Raw genomic sequence first — 27,046 nt, 5'->3', positions numbered from 1 at the left:
TGGGGAGACAGCAGTGATGCTGCACAGAACTCATCATGGTGGTGATAGCATCACAGCGACTCCAAGACCTGCATCTCCATGACTTGTGGTTGAAGTTGACAAGAATACGAAACAGATAGAACATTGTGCTTGTTGCGATACTCATAGAAGAAGAGCAACATGCACAAGAAAGGCGAAGAAGTAAAAGTTGTTGGGTGAAGCCTTGTTTTCAGAGGGGTACTAGGACAGTATTTGTACAGTTTATATGCCCCCAGGCTACTGGACGGTAGCCGGCCGGTGGCACTTGATATTGACTGTCGCCGTACGGACAAATTTACACATCATCCAATCAGAGCTGCTGCTGGCCATCAATCTGGCTGCCACCGCACTGTGGCCACCTGATTTCATAATGACATCATCCCCACCTGACTGGCCGCCGCCGTCTACAGTTATGACCACGCCAAGTATTTTTCCAAAAATTGGGCAGCGATAGTTAAACTTGAAGATTCTATTGAGACCTCGCCACCGGGCTGTGGCAGCGGTGTTTGTGACTGAAGCATTAACTCTGAAGTAACCACATTCTTTACCGAAGGTCACAGGGTGTTCCATGGTCTTATGAGATGGCAGGTTTGCCCACCCCCTCCCCAGCAATATGAAACACAGTAAGGTTTTTTTTTTCCAGCAGAAAGTGAGTCTTTTTAAAGAGGTAATTTAATATGTAAGTCAGACCTCCAGGTGTCTGTATGGATCAATGGTTGGAATTGACTTACGTCTCCTTTTTCAGAGAAAGCTTCTTCCTGTACTTGTTTCCATGTCTCTATCCTCACATGTAACTGGTTTGTGGAAGAAATGCTGATTTTGGTATAATGCTAGCATCAGTCTTATTCTTCAGAGACAAGAAAAATTAGACATTAAACACCAAGGAAATTTTATTTAAAGACTGTAAAAACTGGAAGTGGATCTGAAAAAGTGCTGCTCTTAAACCACAGCATGCGCTTATTTCAGCTGGATGTTAAATGACCTTTTCTTTTTCATCAGATCTTTGATTTTTGTGTCTGATTCACTGTAGGTCAAACCAGCCTTTTAACGAGTCAGTGTCTTCACTTTACTCTTGATCAGTCATGTTGGTAAACCTGCTTTTCCGCAAAATCCAGTGCTGACTGAGAATCGCAGACTTTTCTAAACTGTCAGATATCTGTAGTTTCAGATAACCAGGGATATTGGCAGTTAGGCACAGAGTTATCCAAATATCAAAACTATCTCTACCGATATCAGTATGAATGCTGATACTATGGTTGTACTGTTATTGTTACTGTTGTTATTAGTAACATGTTACTAATAACAACAGTAACAATAATAGTACTGACCATTATTGCAGTAATGGTCAGTGAACTCCACTTAGTTGACATGTGTCTGTTTCTCTGAATAAGTACCACTCCGGTCACAGATCCTCATGGTTTAGATCATTCTTTTTTGGCTTACAAGCTACTTTTGAGATGAAAACCTCTCATTTTTTTCTAAATATATTTAGCCACTTTCCCCAGCCACTCCTGAGTCGCTACAACATGGAAGCTGGCAGAAGTTCTCTAATTACCACAGGCATCACCGTCACCTTCCTTGATTTCTCCAGTTCTAGTGGGTTATGAAGCAGGCAGTATAGTGTTAAGGGAGCCAAATGGACCCAAGGGCCCTCAATGGTTTATGGAATCAAACCCTGGTTTTCTGCATGACAGTCCTGCACTTTAAGCACGGAGCTATCCAGCCACTGAACAACGATTACCTGGATCGATTTTAGATCAGTGAATCGGATGACCAATTGACAAATATCAGCTATGAATTGGATCAGCGAACACAAGTTATGATATGAATCGAATCCTTGATAAAACGAATCGTTACAACAATAATGTAGATAAATGCATTTGAGAATAAATCTCGGCTGTAAATAAAAATGTAGATGGGGCTTTGTGAAAATTTCTTTTGAAATGATTATAGCACTAAACAACTTGATAAATGCAGAAAAATGCTCCGTGTATTAGCCGCTGCCCAGCTGCACTGCTTCACTCGTTCTTATCTGAGCACACTTCAAATTTTATGATACTGGCAGCAACGTGGCACAGAGTTTCGGTTCGGTACCCAATCCAAGAAAAACTTAGTAGTGCATGTCTCATAACAACAAAACAATCTGCTTTGCTGAGATGTCATTGTTGTTTTGTGCGTTTAGCACTGCTCAAAGTGGCTCAGTGAGCGGTGCTGCCAACTAGCGGTCGGAGATTTAAGTGGAAACAAATCAGATGCTTAGGGGCGCCCATAAATCATTAAATAAATACCAGCCTGACAGCATTTTAAATTGATACAAATATCGCTGAAGGAAATATTGTGATATATCGGCAAATCAATTTTCCCCAACAGCCCCCAGTCTAACTTTAGAATGCCTGTCTTTAGCCGACTCACAGTTTTTCTTAAATTTCTCATGATTCGAGAAGTTAAACAAGGCAGAAGACATTGTGGCATACAAGGTGTATTACCAAAACACGGTGACCTTTTCCTGGTCAGGGCCTTCTGTCACATTTCAGAACCCTTTTGTGACCCACAAGTGGAAACGTTTGCTCATCTCTGCCCTAACGGAGTGTCAGATCACAGCAAACCTGCAGATTTCAGATACCTTTAAAATGTAGTCCTCTATCATGTAACACGTATTTGTGTTTATGTGTTTTGCTGTGAGTGAAACATGTTTGGAGACTAGCTTTAGCAGTTTTCTTTGCTGTTTTTAAATGTGTGGTGAGCTCCTCTAAGCACTTCTGAAAGGTGTGGAGTTAGAAGTGAGCCAAAAAGTTATTTCAATCCTATTTACAGCAGGTAGTAGGAGCAACAAGGAGCTGTCATTATGAATTTTTGAAAGTGAGAAAGCAATGTGATTTCAAGCTATTTATGTAACACACACACAAAGCACACTGTTAAAATCCTAGATGGGCTCTACATCCTTGTCTGCATTCATCCAACTAGCATCTCTCCGAAATTATGTTTAATTCAGTATCCTGCCTTATTTTTAAGCTGGATTTGATGTGCGAAAAAGGGGGGAAAATGTGATGCACACAACAGTAGTGATCCACCAGTGTGTTTCAGGTATGCCTCAGTGGATTCTTCACAGTTTAGGGAAATGTGATGGGCAGATCTGAGAAGCCTCTGCAGCAAAGCGGCCTACAAACACAGACATTTGCTTTGGGAATAACAGCATGCAGCTTCATTTTGCACATCGTGACGGAAAGCTGGATGTTCTAAAACAACCATTGATAATTTCTATCCTGTGATGTCTCTTTTTTTTCCATCCAGCTAGCTCTTGCAGAAAAGAAAATGACTGGATAACACTATGGGGTGAAAAAATCGCTATTAGGTGCAATCAGTCTTCTCTTAACTGCAGTGGATGTCGAATAAATGTAAAGGCTTCTGCACACAGAAAACCTGCCAGGGCTGCTCTTTTGTTCCTTTGCAGGTTTGCTCAGCCAGCAGGACATGAGTTCGGTGTCTGAATCCCAGAGCAGTTTGCCTCTGGAGATGAGACATCTTAACACTCTGGCCTACTTTTGATACTATTTGTTACCTCGAAGCAGCTTCTAATATCTGCTTCTCACCTCCTCCATTCTTTTAAGAAGGGCTTCTTCAGCATCCAAAACATTCTCTGTCCCGACAAAACATTTATAGAGATTTTTCTCAGTTTACAACGCATTCACAGTCATTGCAGATTTTGACATAAGCTACACAACTGTCAGCCAATTCATAATTTGCACTTAGTCAGCCAGCAGCCAAGTCCAAGAGCGGCATGGAGCCCGTGTAGCCGCTATGCCTCTGGGGGTCTGTGGGTTTTTAAAAGGCTAAAAGTGAAGTTTTACAAAAAAACTGACCTATTATTCCCTTGGGTTTAAATTCATGTGGAGTGATATGCAAGCCCCCGCAATGTCAATTTTTTTTTACACAAAGAAAGTGAGACTCTGTGACTAGTAAAGGAAACTGAGAGATGCAAACGTTTCATAGCCCTCAGGAAAGTGTGCTCCTGTTATTCACAGCCCAGTGGGATCCTCTTCGAAGTAGCTCGGTTTGTACGTTGAAGCTCCTCCAACACCTCATCTAGAGTTCATGTCCTGTTCATCTTCAAACCTAAAGTTGAAAGGCGGATCTTCTATCTTTTGTCACTGTCACAAAAATCAAAATCATGATGACAACCTTGTGTGTGTTTGTGTTTGGGGATGTGTGATGGGGGGGCGGGGGGCTTTTTTCCTCTCATTTGCTTTAAAGTGAGGATCTTCGATATGTTCCCAACAGACAGTAAGCTCACAAAAGTGTCATCTTGACTTGTTTGAGTTCGTTTTCCAGCCTCCTCCACTTGTGAACCACGGATTCATTCATCTTAAATTCTCTGCAGCTCCTATGTTCCTCCGCTGATAGCTTGCAGTTTAAACGGTGCTTCAGCGATGTTGTATACAATGTTGTTCACGCCCACACGTCCCTCCCCCGGTCTTCTTCTACATCCCATAACAACACGTTGGGCGCACCGCCTTATAGGGCGCCATTTTGGAGAAAATTTAAGACTTTTAAGTGCGCCTTATGGTCGTGAAAATGCGGTAATTAAAAACAGTTTTTATCATCTGTGGAACTTGGCCAAATTTATGAGTTTTTATCTCGACAGGACCTGGCAACAATTATTTATGCTTTTATTTCTCGTTTAGATTTCTGCGACTTTCGTTTTGCTTGTTTTAACAATCATTCCCTAAATTGTCTTCAGTTTTTCTTAAACTCTGCAGCAGGGCTTCTAACAGGAACCAGTAAACAGACACACATAACTCCTCTGTTATCTGCTTGACTTTGGTTTGCCATATAATTTCAAATTGATTTTAAAATCGTACTATTAGTTTTTAGAGACCTGACGTACTTCTTTGACTTTTTTAACCCCCATACTCTTTGGCCCATCGCTTGAGGTTTTCCATCCAACGTCTCTTAAACATTCCAAAAACCCGCCTTCAGACCGGAGCAGATCTGATGCTCCTCGTTTTAGGAACTTCTTCCCATTGTCGCTGTGTCAGATTGACTCATTTGAGTGTTTTAAATCTCAGCTTTGAAAGCTTTCAGTTGATTTTAGTTCTTGTTTTGTTATGTTTTAACTTTTATTTTGACTTTTTTTGGATTTGACCAATAAATCACCATAAAATCAAACCAAAACAGCTCTATGTGTTTTGATTTGATGCAGTAGTTTTGTAAAGCACTTTGTGATATCTTTCAGTGAAAAGTGCCAAAGAATTAAAGGGATTCTGTTCTATTCTCACCTACTGATGGGTGAAGGCAGGGTTCACCATGAGGAGGTTCGGTGCTCTGGCCACACACAGACACGTGCACTGACATGCACACCTTGGTGCAATTAAGGGTCACCATTTAACCCATTAAACCTGTTTGGACTGTGGAAGGGGAAGCTGGAGTTCCAATAAAAAACCAATGGATGAGAACATGCAAACTCCACACAGAAAGAACTCAGCCAGATTATTGCCTTCTCACCATGAGGTAGGAGCGCTTACTACTGTGCTATCATGCAGTCCCTAAAGAAACCTAAAGCTCACAGGAGAAAACAGCTACTAGCCTGCTAACCCTCTGACTGTCATGATGTAGTCGCTGGCTCCACCACGTCACTGCACCATTGAACCATGAAAACATTCACAAGCTTTACAGTGCACACAAAAACACCTCCTACTGGATTTACTAACTGGACTCCATCTGTTAAAGAGGCAGAAAACAGTATGTGAAGACAACTGGGCGTGTTTTCCTTTGATGGAAGTAAATCATGGGTGTTTTTTGGTAGATTTGCCAAATGCGAAGTAGGATTCCAGCCACTGTCTCGCATGTACAATTTTACCAATCGTACATCTGACGGGGCCCTGCGCCAGACTGGTGACCTGTCCAGGCCGTCCCCTGCCTTCGCCCGTGAGTGGCCGGGATAGGCTCCAGCCGCCCTTTGACCCCGAAAGGGACAAAACGGATTAGGGGATAAATGAACGAACACCGGAAAGGCAGAGGCAAACTAGCACAACTTTACCAGTGGCTGCAGTTTTAGTTTAAAAGAGGTCAAGTTGATGCCAGATCTTTTTTGCTCATGGACTTTGAGACACACAATATGCTATTACACTATGGGCTGATATGGAACTAATCATGACACTTACGCTGATTTTAGTTATCTCTTTCTCTTTTTTCTTTTAGCCAGTGTCATATTGATGTTTTTTTTTTTTTAATTCAGTCTGCCCATCTCTCTCATCTCTCCTGTGCTGTTCTTTTTGTCCAGGTCCTAGCTGCTTTAGGTCTGTTAGCATTGAGAAAATTCACCACTTCTGTGATCCTTCCTGTGAGGGTGTTGGCACCAATGTAGGCTGCAGAGAATGCCTGATTCATTAGCATGTGTCACAGAAACAGCGTGCACCTTGTGCTTATCGAAGACCAACTTTAGGGGCGGCAGACTTTTTTGTCTGTTTTAGGAGCATCCCTTTCTCTCATTCCCTACTCTCCATTTTATTGATTTAACATTCGCAAACCACAGTTCTCTTTAAAACTTCCTTTAAAGACTTCAAAGTGTGCCTGTTGCACAGTCACATCTGAATGTGCCCTTAATTTTTTTATTATGGTAAGGTAGGCCCCATGGGTACATATCAGACATTCAAAACTGTGTTGCTAGTCGCGTTCATTCAGATTTGAATGCTGGGCTGGTGTCATTGAGGGCACAAACATCAATCACTTCTTCAATCAATCACTAACCCCTCTTTTGTCCACCAAAAATCAGTTAACCTTCACTCTCAAGTAGACTTAAATCTACCAGTGAACACAAACCCTGTCTCTTCAGGTGACCAGATTTTGATAGCTCGATTGGCGTCAGAGTGCAGGTAAGCTTGTACACCAGGTAAACAAAGGAGACTATTCAATGAAACAAATCCGGATGTGAATGCACTCAAGTGTGAATCCATCCCAAGACTGGTTTAAATGGGACTCTTCCTGCTTAAACAATAGTTGAATTAAGAAAAAATTAAAATGCTGTACATTTTTCTTCCAATACAAGGAAGATACACCACAAACTTCTAAAAACGTCCAACACCTTCTCATCCAAAATGAGCCCAGTGCTGATTTAGATTCTATTTAGCAAATATTTGGAAAACCAGCTGACCTGATAGAAAGTGATTCACCCAATTGTCTTTGATTTTTGATTGAAATTCGCAGAAATATGGTGACCCAACTGGTCAAATCCAAATGCTAATACATTAGTTATTTCAGTTAGATATTACTTGAAAACTATGACATAATAAGGTTGGGTTTTTTTATTTTATATTGTAGAGTCCTAGTTTGTCAAGTTAAGAGATCCTCTATCCATCCATCCATTTTCAGAACCCGCTGAACTTGTTTTGAGGTCACAGGGTTGCTGCAGCCAACCTTCACATCTTTTATGTTGTCTTTCTCACCGGTTGTCTTGGACCCTGAGTGTAGTTGTCTCTGTCTGTGTGTGGGTCTGTTGTGTGTGTGTGTGTGTGTGTATGTGTGAGAGACACCTTATCACACACATCGGCTCACCTTTTGTAGCAAACAGGTTTACTATGAGACTTAGAGTGGTTGTTTTCGGTTACGATCAAACTTGTTTGTCATGAATAAACCACTGTGCAGAGTCTCTTTTTTGGCTCATACCATTTAATAAAGAAAAAAAAACAATAAATAAGGATAATTAGAATTATGAAACACCAAATACACAGACTGGTCAACAGCTTTGATCCTTTAGCACATGTTTTGATGCATTTGTGTTCTACTAAGAAGAAAATGCAAAGTTTTAACAGAAATCTCTTCATTAAAGAAGCCAATTCCTGTTGCAAACAACAAACAGAGCAGAGAAATAGAAAAAGACTCCATCTATTGGTAAACAGATTTGTAACATCTAGGAAGATGCTAAACAAGTAATGTGATTTGAACTGAGAAGGATAAGGAAAAGGTAAATGTGCGCTGGAGTGTGATGAACTAAAGTATTTATTTAATGCAGGTTTTAAAAAAAAGAAAATCATGGAAAAGTTTTGAAAAACTTGACTTTCACAGACTATAGGGATCACTGTTAAAATGGTTTCAAGTATTTGGCTTTTGTTTGTTTCTTTGTTTTTTGCATAAATTAGGGTTCCAGCTCTTCAAGCAAGAGAAGTGGAGGCTGTGGGTGAGATTGACTTTAAAGTCTGCTTGATTAAATATGCCTCCATTTATACAGAGAATATTTTTTAACCACTAATGGTGTTCCACCTTTCTGAAAGCGTTTATGGAAACTTGCCTGTATGCTGTATCTTTAGAAGAATGCATATTCTTGGTTCCTGATCACTGAGGACTCAGAAGTGTGTCAGGGCATCTGCTCCACTAGGAATCTCCAGGAAATACTTTTTAGGCTGCTATTCCAACAAAGAAGGCCCAGTTCTTGGGGACTAGATAGAAAAAGCATGGCAGCCTTTTGAAAAGCAACCCGGCTCATGCAACTGTACCGCAGGGATCTGCTTTCTTTAAGGGCTGTCAGTGGAAACCATACACCTATAGTACTAGGCTAAGATGCCAGGATTCAAGTGCAGACTGTAGTATCAGGCACAGAAGAAGAACAGGGACAGACCATTCACACACAAGCTGTACCCTTACACTCACCCAGCAGGGTTACACAGACAGAGTAATCATGCTAATCATACCCCCTCCTTGGGGTAAGACACTGAAGCATCCACTGTGAATTTAGGTCACTAAAGGAGAATTGATGTGGACCATTCTCTCGCCTCTTATTTCATCATCTCGCCTTAATGCAATAAAACTGACAGGGGATAAAATACGGTATACGTTTTTGGGAAAACATACTTTGTCAGTACAAGGCTGATAAAGTGACACCAAGAACCAGGTTCCTCACTGGCTTTTCTCTTTCCTTTCTCTTGCTTCCATGTTTTGTGTGTGATTACATGCAGCTGCAGTTAATTGAGATCTGCTCGACTTCAGCACTAGTGCCCCTATGGACTGACTGACAGCAGCTGCTGTATGTAAGATTTAGAGTAGCCTCTGGCAATCTGCTGGAAAACTGAATGGACATGAATAAAGAACCTAACCCAGTCTGGATTCAGGTTGAATAGCTCTTTACCATGCAAGGGTAAATCAACAGAACGCCTGGCCTCATGCTACATTCACACCGGCCTCGGCAATGCACGTTTCAGTGACCACTTCCAATGAAAAGTCCATATGAGTGCACATAGATGCATGTTTCGGGTTTCCGTGCTCGATACCCTCATGTTCACACTTCGCTACACACATTTTAAACGAATTTTAAGGTTCGATGTACAATAAAACGGCCATTGAACACCCATTGAAAGTTAATCCAGGTAAGAACAATCAGGGGCTGGGATTTGTAGTGACATTTGGTTATTGTTTTTCATTCATGGAAGCGCCAACTGTTTGAAAATTGATCATGAAGGACAATTTAATAATTGCCAGAATTACGTGAAACCATGTCTTTCATATATTGGAATCGAACTGTGAAAGAAATCCTGGAACAAGATTTGCGAGATCAGCACTGCTTCCGAATTTTGCACCAAACCGTTTCCATCTGTGAGTACATGTGCTAATATTGGGTAGCAACAGTCCAGTATGAACACCATATGCTAAAAGCGCGTTGAAGAATACCCATTTAGCACGTTCTTGAGCATGCCTGTTGTGTACAGAGCATTACATCGTGGGGTCGTGGTCGGTGCTGGATCGGTATCGGTAGTGTCACAAGAACAGGCAGACGGCTGGATCCAAATGCAGCAGGTTTGTTAGCTCAGCTAAAAGTCCACAAAGCTAAATCAGGGTCAGGCAGGCAGGGGTCAATAACAGGCATCAGATCATCACAGGAGAGACGGGGTGGTCAAGATCCAGGCCAGAGTCGGGCCAGGCGGCAGGCAAACGGAGTCAGACACTAGGTCAGGAAAAAGAAGATCAGGTCCAAACGCAACGCTCGGTAAAGAAGTCAGAGTGGCACAAACAATACTTCGCACTTGATTCAGATTCTCACCTGAATCAATGCGAGTCAGGTGTGCGGCATCCAGAAAGTGTGCGCTGAGGTTGCTGGGAGTTGTAGTGTGGCTAGAAATCTAGGGACGGCTCCCGCCGGTGATCAGAGGGGGAGACAGAGCTCTGACGTCTGACAGGTATAGATGGAGGCCTGTGTCCAGACAATATGAATATATTTATGTATTAGAGGCTACATAGACACAACAGTTAGGGTCTTTAGTCTAAGCTTTAAACGATGCTAAACTCTAAATAATACATCGCAAATCAAAGAAATTCAAATCAACCCATTATTTTTATTATTATTATTGTCATCTTAAACATTGTCTAAGTCAGCTTTTCTTGAGGAGAAAACTCTTTAAATTTATGCAGCAATGTTTAAAACCAGTGTTTTTTTTTAATCATTTCCTTTCTTGTTCCTTTCTCTTGTCCACATACTAGTCTGGACAGATATTTCTTTCACAATGTAAACTCCTCCACTACAGTTTTATGCAGTAAAACAGTAAAAGAGATGAGGGAATGTGGGATTATCCCAGAAATCAATGCAACATGTCTCACAACTGTACGCCTTATTGATTTCTGGGACAATTTAGTTGCCTTAAAAATGTTTAGACCTTGCCCAAGACAGTTTTACTACTATTGTGAACTCTCAGGTTCTGAACTCAACCCTCTTTCACACATTAAATGCATTCCATTTTTCTGGGCTTATTTTTTCTAAAAATGCTTCATATTTATCTATGAGCTGCTGCAAACCTGTCCATGTACATTTTATAATCGTTGTCCCATTTGACTCCTAAATTATGATAGATCGTAGACATGGCCCAAACATATAAAAAATGAAGAAATGCATCACATTTGTTGTTTTTGTGGCTGAATTTAGGGGGTTTGCGCTCGAAAGCCACAAACGCAACAATTCAATCTATAAATGTGCATCAAACGTTCCTTTCTTTGTAGGCTTTGTTATATTTATGAGAACGTCTGCTTAGATCATAATGTTGTGATCTATGTGTGAATTACCTAATGGCATTGGTTTGCAATATTAATGAGCCCATTATCTTTATGTTATGTTTGAGCTGAGCTGAAGTAAAGAGTAAAAGACAGTCCACCATTACCTACATTACATATGACTAAATAATTTAAACTACATACATAATCTGAAATATTTATACTTTTTAGACTTCTTTTTAAACCCAACACAATAATGCATTGACAGTTTTATTTTAGCATATTTACATCCCAGAAAACATTGGTGCTTTCGATCCTCCATAGAAAATATAGAATTCATGCCCAAAAACATGTTTCACAGCCTTGTATGTTGTCAGCTACACTCTCTGTCTTTTGAAACACACCCCTTTGCATGTTTGATGAACACTTCATGCTAACCAGAGTTCTTCAACTCCCAGAGGTTCTGGAAGAATCGAAACGTGGTTTGACACTTTCAACACACACTTTGAAAGGAATTCACTTCAAGTCATCAGTTTGAGCATCTGTTGTCAAATTGTAAACGTTTCTATCCATGATGGTCCAGAGTTGCTGCATCGCAGCTAATAATCACAAGAATCTGCAATGATTTCAAAATATCTCTCTTTTCTAAGGCAAGCAGCTGCGGGCCTCTCTTGGTCTCTTGGTTGTAGATCTTCTCCATGCAGCGCCTTGTGGCAGCTGGATTTTAGCCTCAGTACTAATAGCCCGGTGCACTGAGCCTTGGGAAATTAGCTGCTCACTGAAACATGCTGCAAGTAGCTTGGTGAACTTCAGACATAGCAAAGCAGTCACACATAGGTCTGAGGAATCGATGTCCTTTAGGGAGGAAGGGGCCAACTTCAGAGCACTGAACTCGCTCTAACCTCAGCCAGTGGTTGCAGTGTAATTACACAGGTGCAGTGACAGCGGGTGAAGACTGCCACAGGCTGAAGAAGGCTCTTCGGCAGGAGGGGGACTGTGCTTGGAATTCTGCAAAAGTTGAAAAACAATTCAAAAACCTGAGAACAAGCAGTTCAGTATTTAAAAATGTCTTTTTCGTTGTTTAAAGGCCCGCACACACCGGGACGAATATTCGCCAGGCGTTATTCGCCAGCGTTTTTCGCTACGTTTTTTGTGTTCACACCCAGGCGATTTTCGCTGACGATGAGCCGAGCGAACATGCAATTTCATTCCCTGACATTAGATGGCGCTTAATGTAAACAGAAATACTCCTGTACACAAGGTGGCGCTGCGCAACTTTACGCTTCTTAAAGTCGCTTTTCACTCAGAAGAAGAGAGCAAGTATTTACGCGCTTGTCAGAATCAAACAAAGAAAACATGAATATTTCAAGCACCAGTAGCTCCAACTGCTGCTTGGTTCGGGGATATTTTAAAATGTCCGTCATTATTTCTTCGCGGCAGTGTAGACGCTACTTGGCGTCTAGCTTCTTCGCTGGTATGTGTGCTCAGCAAGGAAGTTTTGTGTTTGAGCGCCCCCAAGTTGTGTTTTACTGTAATTTCAGAAGCTCCAGACACGTGTGCAAAAGCGCCATTCTCATTGGTCGAATAGATTTCGACGCGACGCGTCAAAGCGTAAAAAAAAAACGCCTCTGGTTCGTTTTTTTTTTTTGTGGCGTTTTTTCGCGTCGGTGTGCACACTCTCATTGGTGCCCTTTGTTTAGTCACGAGGCGTTAAACGTCGGCAAAAATCGCGTGCGAAATTCGTCCCGGTGTGTACGGGCCTTTAGTCTCTTTGGTTAGAGCTTGTTTCATCTTGTTCTTTACGTCTTCCTCAGAAGAAGTTTGCAGGCATAATGTTATGTATTTTTGTTTAACAAGTGTATTGGTGAGAAAAACGAGACTGAGCACAGATGAAAATCACATGTCTCACAAAGTTCTGCACTTTTCAGTGAAACTTCACTGACCGGTTCCAAAAGGAAAAAAAAATCATAGTTTTATTAGATTTACCTTTGGAATTATTAAATTGTCCAAAGAGTAATCACAGAAAAAAAAAAAGTTCTGTAAACAGAAAAATAGTATAGTAGCATCGAAATGTTTATTCATGTTGTGCTTTTATCAAAATGAGGTTAATTAAGATTGATTTGGTTGTGTCAGAAGCCATCTAATGGTCATTTGACCATTTGAACTGACTCCAGTTACTTTATTTTTTTTTACAAATATATCAAAAAAAGAAAGTGTAAGTGGAGCTCTTAAAAGGTACTGCAGAGATAACACAACAAAATGTGAGCTTGACTTACTATTAACTTACAATTCATTACCCAGACAACCAGCCCTTTACAAACTTGTCTCATAGTTCTTGCACAGTCTTGCTTGAGAAAACTAAATCGAAAGCCTTTTGACAGAAGTTTAAGGCGTGCAGCAGTGGGGTTTCACATTTAACAAAAATGTGACTAAAGATGAAAGAGACAATCTGGTACTTTGGATTGAACGCTCTACATTTCACTCCAGCATGATCCCAAGTGCAAATTGTTGCCAATTTTGACATTGTTCTGCACTTTTGTTTTCCCTTGAAGAAGCATGCCAGCTAGCTAGAACTCCAAGGATGGAGGAGAAATTGGCCGAGCCAATCAAGTAACACCAGCAGCCTTAAACGGAGCTCAAGAGGCGTTACTGAACAGGGTACTCCAGTGCTATGTACTTAGGAAAAGGTCGTATAAAACACTCCTATCACTTGTTAATAATAATCCTTCAGCAGACATGACTATAGGTTAGCCTCCAGGTCTTGCTGCATTCTACTCCAAATCAAGAAAAGGAAAAAGTGGACTTTAAACTTAATTTTAATTATGATTACGCTGTTTTTAACCTAAGTCTAAAAACCTGTGTTGTTTTCTAGGACACATTTTCTGCAGAATTCGGTACAAATTTGCTTCTGAGTTATGAATGGATCTGTTGGCGTTGAGCAACCAAGCCTCACCTATCCCAGCATCCATTCCTAATGTAGAATCTCTCCTGCTAATTTACAGCGCCTTTACAACCCCAAGCTAATATCAGCGGTTAAACAAAAACGGTAAGCGGTATTTGGAGCTATCCAGCCATACAGTTTTAATCTAGATTGCAGCTCAGACGAGGAAACCAAAGACCTTCACGGATCTAATTTTCTGCAAGTGGATGCATCGGAATGGAGCAGGGAGGGTGTGGCTTGCCATAGTAGCTTCTACTTCACACTCAAGCTTGTTCAGATGACGTGTTTTTTGTCTGCTGCTGTCACACCATGTTGTGAATAAAGAAATACTCAGAAATGCAATTTTGAGTTCAAATTTATATTTCTTTTATGGAGGATCATGAGAGTCAAAAACACACAAAAAAACACAATTATTATCAGAATGTTTGTTTGTGTAAAAGTATGTTTGACTTTTACTCAAACATATTCAAGGATGTCAACTTGGTTGGTCTCTAGGGCAAAGAAACTGCATCTTGTTTTTTTTCCCAATATGGACTTTAGATATGAAGTGGAAGAAGAAAGTAATAATTCATCCACACAAACTGGACTGAAATGGACACACACACCAAATAAGCTGGGGGCTACATCTGCAGAACTTATTTAGGTTTTCTTACATTTTGATCATTTTTAGTTTTCATTCAGCAAAATAAAACTTTAAACAGCCAACACGTTCGCTTTTCCCTCTGTGCACATTAAGGTTTGATTTTTATAGAACCACATTATTTTGTTTCACTTTTTCAGTCCACTCTGTGTTTTTCAATCAATTACTTTCCGTTATTCACACCGGTCTTGTTACCTTTTATTCCTATATTTGAAATGTTTTATCTAGTTTAGGTTCTCTTCTTAGTTTCTCAAAGTCATGTTTCTGTTAATAAACTATATTGTTAAGGTTTCCGCAGCCTCCCGGGTCTGTCACTCTAACCTTTTGCAAGGTTTGTCATTGATTGGCTCAAACGCATTGTAGTCAGAAGACTGGCAGGCAAAGGGGGCCTTGGCTGAGTGACAAGCACGGTTTTGGAACAAGGCTGTAAAATGAATCATTATAAACTGGGACACAGGAAATATGCTACCCAGAGAGGATTAGAAGAGGTGGAAACAAGTACGAATAACATTGCCTCCACCCATCTTCAGCAACTGTCCAATCCATCTCGACAACCCAAGCCGTCATGCCACAGACTCCCAGACCTCCCATCATTTCTGTGAAATTCTCTTTTATAACAAAAAGCTTAGTTTAGCCCAAAAAAACCAGAAGAATGCTGGTGTTTGACTTCAAATCATTATCCAGGGCCCCTACATCATGGAGCTATTGGTTCTGTAAGAGAACTTAAGCAACAGAACTCCTATAAACTCCACTGTAGGTGCCTGTTGGTGTCACCCTAAGAATTCTGTTCAGCAGAAAAGAAGTCGGAGGATGGACAATCTTGACTGGACTTTGCTTTGGAGTTTTTTTCTTCTTATTTGCTCGAAATTGGAAAAAAAATCCCCCTTGGTGGCGTTACAATAAAGGTTGGAAGTCTTCTATAGTGAAAAACCTCATGAAGCTCCTTTTTTAGTCTTATTTTGATTTTTTTGACTGCAAAACAAATTTAAATGAAAATTAGTCTTTTCACATCAATTTTTAAATTAAAAATCATTGCGGTTAAACATAGATTAATTAGAATAATTAATTACGAATCACAATGAATTAATCACACAAATAAAATAATGAATACGAATAACGATCTCCAATGTCTCCTTTTATTCCCAACAGTGAATATGTATTTGAGGGGGTCAAGTGTGAAACTATTCAAAAGTAAAAAGCAAAAGTTGCAGCTGATTGACACAAATATAGAAACATACTTATATTTGAAAACTTTTTTTTTCGCCTTTTTATTTTAATCAGACTCAACTTTCTGTGACCTTTTCCGGCAATGTTTTTATTGGAGTACACCAGCTTGTCTGGTCAGGGTGTGCATGTGTTTGGCTGTGAGATTAAAGGAACCTTCTTGCTCTGATGCCGGCTGACATTGCTGGGGGGCCAGCTCTTTTTTTTCTGTTGACGTCTCCGCATGACCGCTGACTTTGACTGACAGATCTAAATCTGCTCACTTTTTCCTTTTTGCGTCTCAAAGTGCGGCTTTGGCCCCGTGCATCCTCTGAAGCATGGGAGCAAAGCCCTGAATGTGTGTTCTGGGGAAGCCTGCCTGTGGATAACAAAGCAGCCTTCCTTGTGTTCTGACATGGCCTGTCTCTTCTCATCTGGACTCTGAGATGGACGCCATGACATAATAGCGTCCACCACAGACTCAATAATTGCCAAACGCGTGCTTCCATGCACAAAAATATCACCACCCTGTGACTAAAAGTAAATAATATATAAATAGGTCGGATGAGATGAAATACATGATTCGTCGGCACTCAAAAAACTCGTCTCTGTTTCTTTTTTCTCTACAAGTTCAAAGAGGACATCAGTCATCGCAGTCAGCCAGACATCAGCACACAAACACCGCAGGCGTGTCTGCTCGCAATCACAAATCCAGACACTCTTCTTCTTCTGTCGATATAATACAAGTCTCAGTTGTGAAAGTGGCTTGATTGAAACTGTGTCTCCTCTCCAGCTGATGGTTGTTAAAAATACCCTTTTATCTGCTGGCAGCCTGCTGCCCAGACGTCTTCCTTTCTCAACTGGCACAGTCAAAGCAAGGCGTGAAAGGCAGATGCGGCGCTAAAGCAGAAGTTATAATACCTTATAGGTTTGGCACATGTGAATATTCAGCCTGTACACTCTGTCTGTGGTTTCTGATCTGAGCTGAAAGGAGAAACTGTTTTTCTATCTGAACACAAATTCTTCTGCCGAAGCAAGAGGCCGAGCTGAGGCACGTTTTCGTCTGTTTGTCAGTGAAATCTATGAGTTCTGGCAAATTAAAAAGCCATTAATAACTTCTGTGTGGCTGCTCTGCTTTTTTATCAAGCGCTGTGAGGGAGCGAGCACCAAGGCCAACGTACGGTTTCACAGTTATCTCTGTCTAGTTAAAACTGAAAAACTGTCTTTGTGAGCCTTGTTGGCTTTTTGCTTGTGGGAGTAAAAGCTGCAGGGAATACTGAAGAAATTTGACTTCTCAGAAAAGACACCAGTCAGGCCGGATCCAGCGAGATCTCACAATAACAGCACTATGAAACACCACCAAAGCTTGACTGTGAGGGGGGGGGGCTAAAGGAGCGACCGAGACAGTTATAAATACTGTCTGAACATTGCCACGGTTGGCAACATGGCTCCTATGGTTTTTGAATATACAGGAACTAAAATGAGCTCCAGCAGGAGCTGTCCTGAGGTACAAAGAGCAATCTCAGGCAGAAAGAATGGCAGTGACCTTCCATTCCTTCTCTGTGTGGCAAAATACAACATACAAACCAATTTGGAGAACTGACTGCCATTTCTCCACCTCAGAAATAAGAGTGGGCAAAGACAGCCGAGGGTTTTCAGCGGGTTTCATGACGGGGGCATTTTGATGGAGACCACATAATAAAGGAAGGAGAGAAAAAGAAAAAAAAAAGAGTTTCTCTTCCTTTTTCTTCCTCAATATCCGAGCTTCAGTGCTGGTTCAGATTTATTGTAGACAACTCAAACACACGCAGTTCTACTTGTTAGTTCAAGGTGAAGCTTTTACATATTTCTTTGCCTTTTCTGTAAAAACTTTTTTTTTTTTCTTTTTGTTTTTTAGTTTAAGAGGCTTGAAAATCAAAGCATGACTGTTACTCCAGCATCTGTGCTTCTTCTGAAGATTGACCTTACTGGGTGTAAAACCTATTTAACGTAGCATCAATGTTCCTGCTCAGACGATATTTTATTCAATTGGAAAAACATTATTTCAAGAACGTTGTGATTCATTAGGTGTTTGGGAAAAAAAATGCAAATGGAGAGATTTTCAGCCTAAACATTTTTTTTATTAGATAACCTGGAGCAAACACACAAAATCAGACCCAATAAAGAATTCAATTCAATTATATTTATACAACCCAATAATAGTTGTCTCAATGACCTTCATACATGTAATTGTATAATGTGAAGTCATAGAGTTCAATAGGTTAAACTAATATAAACAGACAAGTATCAAAAGAAGTATCAGTTTTATTAAAAAAAGGAAGAATATTGTTTTATTAAAGAAGTCTGAGGCAACCAGGAAATTATTGTAGAAAAGCCAAACCGAACGGAATCCACAAGAAAAAATCTCAGAATGAAACAGCGAGCTGATCATTACGTAGCAATAAATAAATACACAAATTAAAGAAACCTTTGTGTCATTAAAATTAAGGGAATAGAACGCAAGCAAATAAGTCAAAACACTTTTATTTTGACACTTTTAGGGAGACAGGAAGCAGGAAGTTAAAAAAAATGGCTGCACCGGAGTAACTTGCTGTTTTTGAAGCTATTGCTTTCCTGAAAGCTGAGGTTTTATCTCAAAGAAGCAGGCACTCCTTCTACTATTACACCATAGAACTAGTTTGTTGATCAGTGGGAGTTCTTTCTGTAGGTTTAGAAAAACAATCCATCACAAATTACCTCGAAATTGCTGAAAGGAATTTCTTCCAATCTAAATGGGAAAAAAAAGAATACATCTGAAACAATGAAATATAACTTTATCATCACAAAATTGATTCATACAATTAAATTGTAAAGATTATAGCAAAAAAAGAGCCAAGCATTGTGAGAAATGGAACTTAATGGTTAAAAAAGGGTCTTATGATGACAAAGAAAATCCACTTTTATTATTTTAGTGTTCCATTTGACAGAAGTTCCTGCAGTTTCTATTGGTTGACATGATTACACTCCCTCAAACAGGTCCAAGTGATGCACATTCTTACCCAGTCACGCTGCCTCAGCAGGGTGACCAGCATCACCACTGACTCCACCCATCCTGCTTTCCCTCTGTTTGATTTGCTGCCCTCTGGAAGGAGGTGCAGGTCCATCAGAACCAGGATGGACAGACTCAGGAACAGCTTTTTTCCACAGGTGATCACCATGCGAAATACACACACTCCCACCAACTACACAAACACTAAATTACTGACTACTACACATGTGTGCAATAACTGACTTCTGTGCAATGACACACAATATTTATTATGCTGCGCTCATGGCAACTCAACTCATTCCATTCTATTTCTTTTCATACCTATTTAGACATGTGAGTTACAATATTTTCTTTTTTATATTATTCTATTTTATTTTTCTTCACCACTCCAAGAGTGCTGCAATTTCATTGTATCACCATGTACAATGACAATAAAAGGGTTCTGATTCTGATTCTTAAGCTTCCCGTTGACAGCCGCATTGGGGATGAAATGTAGGGGCTCCACTTGGGTTTTGTCGGGCCTTTGATGAGCCTCGCTCCTCGCTGGAAGACAAAGCAGCGAACAAGCTGCAGCTTGGAGCTTTTTCATGTCTCACATACGGCCCTGATGGATCACTCCTCATGAAGCCAAAAGGTTTAATCAGTTCTCCAGCCTCACGTTCAATAGTGAGGGATTCAGAGAGACCTTGAAATAGTTATCCAACAAACAAGCACATTTTTTTGTTCTTCCCAGTGCCAGTGTGGGTTTCAGGTCTCTGAACATCAAAGGTAACAAGGAAGCGTGGAGGATGTGACGGGCAGATTGACTTCACCATTATACACCTCTCTTTTAAACTGACAGGTTGATGGGCGTCGAAGTGCAGAAGATCCAGGTGGAAGGAGGGAAAATTATGTCCACTCCAGGTTCATTTTAAATGTCACACACGTCTCTGTATATGACTGGCAGAAAGGGAGCGGTACTTCTGCCCACTTTCTCATTCCGTCCCTGTGGTCACTTCGAAAAGTCTGGCTTCTTTAAGTTGTGTAGGTAGCATCAAAACCAATTTCCAATGTATTGTTGTGTTTTCTAAGGAATGAAACCATCAGTTGAGTCCACGTTTACTGGCGGTGGGATGAAACTTTCTTTCAGGTTTCAAGCTTTGTCTAATTACAGCAATTTCCACAGACAAAAATGAACAGTTCATACTGGTCAATAGAACGAATACTTCTGAAATTTTGCTCTGTACAGGAGGAACAAAGCAGATCATGTCTATGACACGGACACATTATTGATTCTGAACTTATCCTATAGCTTTGGTGAGCAGATGAGGTTAGTGCCCAGCCTGTTTTTGTCATGGTGCCTCTGTTAGCTCTCCTCCCCCTCCCCTCTCTGCTTGGCTCCTAATGCGACACATCTGTTACTACTCACCTCATCACATGCCTGCCTACTTAAGGAGATCCTGGACCAGCATTCTTCGCCAGTTCGTTGCCCCTTATGGTGCATAGTTTGGTCGCTAATATCTCTAGTTCATGTACTCTAGCTCTTGCCTTAGTCTCGCTCTCTACCTCTTCCTCAGGACATCATTCCCACGAGTGGTCACCTGTGTCTTCTTCTCTCACGGATCCAAACCTCTGCCGAAACTTCCACTTCCCACGCCATGAGCCACGGTCGAATCCTCCGGTCACGCCACGAGCCACGAACAAACCTCCAGTCATGCCACGAGCCATCATCTGATCTCCCGCTACGTCAAGAGAAATAAACTTTATTGCTCACCCCTTAATTCACCTGTGTTTTCCTTCCGGGTTCCAGCGCCTGGGTGTGTCTCGTCAAGTTAGCCATGACAGTTTTGAGTTCTTTGTTTTTGTAGTTCTTAAATAAAACAACAAAAAAAAACAAGAACGACAAACACTTTTTTTAATTAAATGCAATACGCTTTCTTTTTTTTTTTTTAACTTGTCCTGTCCAACAGCTGGGCAGGCAGATGAGAGCTGAGGTCCTCTTGTGTTGGACATATTTTACTTTAACAAGGGGGGTTATTAATCTTCAGACAAACCAAAGGTATGTCTGAATAAACCCCTTTTGTAATTGAGGCCAAACTTTATTAATTTCAATCATGTCTGAAAATCTTTTGTGTTGGACCGGACGGAAAAGGAAAGAAGGGAAGAAGAGAGAGGGATGTTAGAGGGGGGGAGAGGGTGAAAATAGGAGGGGGGGGATAAGACCATGAAGCAGCATAAAGCAACAAGTTTACTGGTTGTTTATCATTACAGTTCAAATGTAGTACAAAAAGGGCGGGGCCTGTCCACACACACACTCAAAAGTTATCAACACACCTGCTGGCTGAAAGAAAAAACAAAAATGTCCACATGTCAACATGTACACAAAACATATAGTGTTCACACATGCATACTTATGCCTTTAAACCAACTAGTGTGAAATATTTCAGTCATTCAATCATGCAAACTGTTAGTGCAAAGGTGAGCTAACACCTGTGCTCAGGTGACTCAGGTGAGTGTTTATGTTTTTCTAAAATGGACGGTGGAATGTGAAAAGAAGGAAGGAGAGTGCCCAGCCATCCCCACACCAAGACCCCCGCCGCAGCAGCAGCGGCAGCCGGAACCCCCAACGCCACACGGCAGCAGGCAGGGAACAACCGCCCCCCCGGGCGACCCAGCCCGCCACCCAGGCCAGGGCCAGCAGGCCTGCCGCGAGGCCCCCAGAGCCAGAGAGCAGGGAGGCACGGAGGAAAGGGAGCGCCGCCCCAGCCCAACCAGGAGGGCAGCACCCCGCCACGCCGGGAGAGCCCACCGCAGGGCCCCACCCGAGAATGGGCGCCCACAGCCCCAGACGAGCAGCACACCACCCCCCAGGAGTTCGGGGCATCCCCCCGCCCCAACCCCAGGTATGAGCCAGGACCCCCCAAGGGAGACCCGCCCTACACTCCAGGCAGCCACCCACCCGGCCCACGGTTGGTCCAGGGAGGAGCAAGGCAGGGGCCAGCAGCCCCCGCCCAGGAGGGGAGCGCCCCGGGGAGAAAGGGGGCCCACCAGGGGTGTTGTTAACTTGGCCCGACCAGGCTCGGCCACAGTTGGAGACCTGGCGGGGCCCAGCACCCAGGGGCAAGGACCGGAACCCCCCCCCCAGGGACACGGACACCCCCGGCTCAGGTGTAATGTGACCCCCCCCCCCCCCCCCCCCCCCGCGCAGAGAGAGCACTGCCGAGCCCAGGAAACCGGCACCCAGGGGACACGGCCGCCATTGCCAAGGAACCCGTACCCCCCACCAGGGAAGGGGTAGGGGACAGATGGTCCTAGGTCCCACCTTCCTTGCAACATGTGTGTGCGTGTATATGTGTGTTTGAGAGGGTCTGTGTGTGCGTGTGTGTGTTTATGTTGGAATGTATATTTTGAGGGGGGAGCGGTGTGTGTACTAAGGGGGACGCAGTTAAAATTGGCGGGTAGGGCACTGAGGGGACATCTCCTGATTACTCACAGTGATGTCCCCTCACCCTCCCCACCAAGGGGCCCTAAATGTCTAAGGTGCGGTTAAAATTGGCGGGTAGGGTGCTGGGAGGATAACTGGTGCTTGCTGGCAGTGATGTCCAAGCACCCCCCCTACCAAGGGCCCTGCATGTCTAAGGTGCAAATAAAACCGAAAGAGGGGGGCCCACTCCATACAGCAACCATGGGAGGGGGAGACCACTACCAAGTAGCCCCCCCAACCCCACCCCCAAGGCGTATGCAATATGCTTTCCTAAAACAGTGACGTCCACACTTCCTGAAAGACATTCTCCTTCTGTTGGTTGGTGATCACAGTGTGTACACTCATGGCTCATTAATTTGATTGACAGCTGCTATTTTCATGATCGACAAAAACACTTTTTTTCTTTCATACTTAATTTCCAGGCTTTGCTCAAAGTGATGAGTCAAAGCGTCATGCTCAGAAAAGCCTTTTTTAGGTGGAAACATAAGAAAAACGCTGCGTGTGTGATGTGACCTTTTGCGGAAACAATCATTTTATCAGATGGAAAATGAGACATGATATTGACAGAGCGTGGAGCTACATGATGAAAGAGGCTCTAACAAAGAGCTGCTGACCATCACTCAAAGGTCAGCGTCTGTCTGACAGCAAAGAGGAGCGCGGGCGACAACAAACCAGTCAGGCCCTGAATGCTGAAAAATGGATGAGGCTTCACTTTATTTTATTAGACAACTGCGGAAAATGTAAAACAGAAACTGTATGTTTAACCCCCGCAGTCCTGTAGGAACAAACACATCAAACTTTACTGCCTGTGGCTAATTCAGCAGGAGCACATATCAGCCCTCCAGACAGATCAATTTTCTGCCTGACCTCATCAGGTTTTAAGAGGTGAGACTCTGATCGCAGTCCATTAAGCTCATTAGGGGATGGGTGAGAAATGTGATGTGAGACGAGAGTAATCTGAGAGAGTATTTGCTGTAATGTCTCTCCATTCGTTCTCCCTCTGACTTGATCGTATCAATCCGTGTGCACTCAATTTAAATCCTTGCTATACTTAAAGTATTCTTAATATCTAGAGAAATTCAGGTCTCTTAATGCTCACAGACCGAAGCTCTACATGAGTGCTCTTTGACAACCAAAATTAAAGCTGAAAGCAGCCTTTCACGGCCCGCAGGCGCTACACACCTTCCTCCCAGTCCTTACCAGCCGTTTTCAAAATGGCAGTATCTTTGGCCACTGAGCTTTGAAGTTGGGATTATACACATCAGGTTTATCATTTAGTAAATACTGGATCGCGTTAAATAATTACACTGACCAAAAATATAAACACAACACTTTTATTATTGCTCTCATTTTTTATGGAATGAACTCAAAGATGTGAAACATTTTCCACATACACAAAATAACCAGTTCTGTGAAATATTGTTCACAAATCTGTCTAAATCTGTGATAGTGAGCACTTCTCCTTTGCCAAGACAATCCATCCCACCTCACAGGTGTGCCATATCAAGATGCTGATTAGACAGCATGATTATTGCAGGTGTGCCTTAGACTGGCCACAAGAAAAGGCCACTCTGAAATCTTCAGTTGTATCACACAACTATCCGCACCAGGTTCAAGTTTTTTGGTTAAGTTTCCTGGTGTTTTTATCCAGTTTCTTTATAACTTAAATCATCTCTTTATGGCGTGTTTATTTGCTCAGTTCTAGTCTTAATTGTAATTGTTCTTCATCAGGTTGTGAGAACATGTTTTTCTACTCAGTGAGTTGATGGTTGTAGCTTGTTCCTGTTGTTTGTTGTTCTTTCCTTCAGGTTTCCTCCTAAGTGTTCTTCAGCTTTTTGTCTCGTGTTTCTGCCTTAAAGTTTATCTAAGAGACTCGGCTTTTCTATTTACCCTTTTAGTTTCTTTGTGCCATCCTGGAGTTTACAGGACTGTTTTTTTTTGGGTTTGGATCGTTTACTTCCCAAAACTGTGACACTCTCACACTTTCCTCCTTTTCACTTGGTCAATTGTGCCTGATATAAAGTATGACCTGAATAACACATTGAATCCAAAACACCGTTTGACATTTATCGATAACATTTCAACAAAATAATCATCAATTATGCCACTCCTGACTAGAATGTTTTATATCCTGCTTTTCTTACAGTTTTTCTCAGTCGCTTTAGTACAATTCTCAGATCAGAATGAAATTTCCAAAACTATTTGTTCAATCTTCAGATCATGATGTCACTTGTGCACATCATATAAGCAGTTTCTAACTTCTTTGAACAAGTTGCAATTGCTTTGGTACATCCATGCAAATGATTATGTACAATTCTCTGCTCTGTGCTACATTATCAATTGTTTATGTCATGTTGATTAAAATGTATTATATGGTTCACTGTGCAATAGTCTTACTCCTCAAAACACCTAGTCATTAGTTCATCGTCCAAGTCATTAACTGCAAAATGGTTGACCAAGTTGTCATGTGTCAAACATATTTCACTGCATTGCAAGAGAGGATATATTCGCTGTGATGTGGATGAGAATTTGTGTCCTAACATACAGGAACGACAAGAGGTGTAGGAAGACCACACCAATTTCTACTGCACTGCCTGTACTGTTGTACAGAATATTGTCCTATCTTTTTTCCCCTTTGTGTTACTGTTTGCAGTGGGTTTTTTCTATGTTGGTATGACATGGTCTGTCAACAAATTACAATATGAACAATAAAAGTGTAAATGTGAATCTTGTCCAGTCTCTTGCAATCAAACAAAAAAGGTGTAACTTCCATTCTACAATAATTGTCATCAAAACTTTAGCCATAGTTTCCATCAGAACCTCCCTCTAAAGTACACAGTTATATTGACAACATGACTAAGTAATTTGACTGTCTTGTTCGTAGACAATGACACAAGGACTTGACTGACATTCTGATGGCACTGACATGTTCAATGACATAAAGACTTAGTTTTGAGAGATGAACTAAAGATTTTGAGCAAGTTACAGGTTTTTGCAAGAAATCCGTCGTGTTTTGCTGTTTGTACAAATTGTTTTGAGAAATGTACACACGTATTTGCAAACTTCAATTCTGATCTGAGAATTGTACTAAAGTGACTGAGAAAAACTGTAAGCCTTTCAGAGTAAACTATATCCATATTTATAAACATATATTTGTTACGGTGGGGATGGGGGAGTACCCAGGCGGAGAGAGGAGTTTTGAGTCATGTATTGGGAGACATATATCACCAGAATCTAGCGAATACACACCCCTGTTGATTACTGATCAGGAGGATGTCCTGATCCTCTTAAAAGAACAAAAATGAGAATATTGCATTGCTCAGAACCACTCCAAGTCTGTTCCTTAGTGGTGTATTCAGACTGAAATATCCTTTGTTTACGATCGAGTCCACTTGATGTGTTCCAGACAAAGTTTGTGTTTGGTCTGCATTCAGGCTGGCATCAAGCGGCCCATTCTGTTGCAGACGAAAGCTTGTAAACAAAACCATGTGACTAAAGATCTCCTTAATAGGCTGGGAACTGGTCGAAAATGACGGACGGTTAACTTTTTAAATCTTTATATTTTGATTACCAGTTTTGAAAGTCGGGAACAACACTTTTTACTTGTCACTTTAGTACGGCGGAGGCATGCTGCAAGGCGGTTACTGGCAAGGAGACGAGCTGTGTTTGCTTGAACTCAGAGAATGCTAGCAACTGCAGGGTATGAAAGTAGTCTGGTAAGTGTTTATGACTTATAGAATGTCGGGATAAAAGTGTGCAAAGCAATATGTGACACGTTTAAAGTTGTTATGATGAGTCTGAATTCATACGATCACAAGTTTCATCGTTGTGTTGTTATGTAATTTTTTTTAAGAGAATTCTGTTAACGAACTACATGGTAGCTTTTATGGTGACATCAAAGCAGCGCTAGGTGCATCCCGAGTAACGAGAGACAGAAAAGCATGCAAGAAGCGTTTTCGGCTGTGTTACGTTCTTACAAATAAACAGTTGGACTTTTATCTGTTTGATAAAGGTAAAGGTAAACTTTATTTTCCTCAAAGAGGAAATTTGTTCTAGGCCACAGAGCTACAAACTGTATAACATCCTTCATCATTCACCATACACACATCACATGGTGTTCACAACCAGAACCTTGGAGTCCCAGTCCGGTGGACCGAGTGGTTTGACGTAAGTCCTGCAGCCTTGTCAATCTGCTTACGCTTCCTGAGATACCTGGCGTGTTTGCCGATTTCAGCATTCCTTCTGGTCAGATGCTCCTTTAGATAAAAAGCAGATCCCTTCAGATTCCTCCTTTGATTCATCAGAGCTAGCTTATGTTTTTGATTCACAAACCTGATGGTTTATCCGTCTCCTTTCTCCTGGGGAGCGGGTCTCCATGGTATTTAGATCTAGAGAATTCCCTTTAGACATGAGAAATGATTCCACTTGGTGTTTCAGAGACTCCATCACTCCCCGTTTTAGAAGAACCGTTAGAAATGCTAGCATTGCTATTAGCATTAGCTCCAGCTGACCTGTGATCCAGTGAGAATGACATTATTCATCCTTGCTTGTTGTTCCGTGTCGTCCACTCTTTTCTCCAGAATCTCGAGACGATTATCTTGTTGCTCGTTTTGAGCTTGGAGTCTTCGGAACTTCGGAACAGCTCAACTAGCTCCACGAGAGGAGCTAGCTTAGCATGGATTTCGTAGAGTGCAGCTTTAATGGCGATAGTGTTACTTGTTGCTTGGTTTTTCTTTTAGTCAGTAATATTAACATTTTTAACATTTTCACTGTGTCTTTTTTACA

Source organism: Oryzias latipes, chromosome 18 (assembly GCF_053564925.1).
Source record: "Oryzias latipes strain Hd-rR chromosome 18, Olatipes_Hd-rR_3.1".
NCBI lineage: Eukaryota > Metazoa > Chordata > Actinopteri > Beloniformes > Adrianichthyidae > Oryzias > Oryzias latipes.
This window is presented reverse-complemented; position numbering follows the sequence as displayed.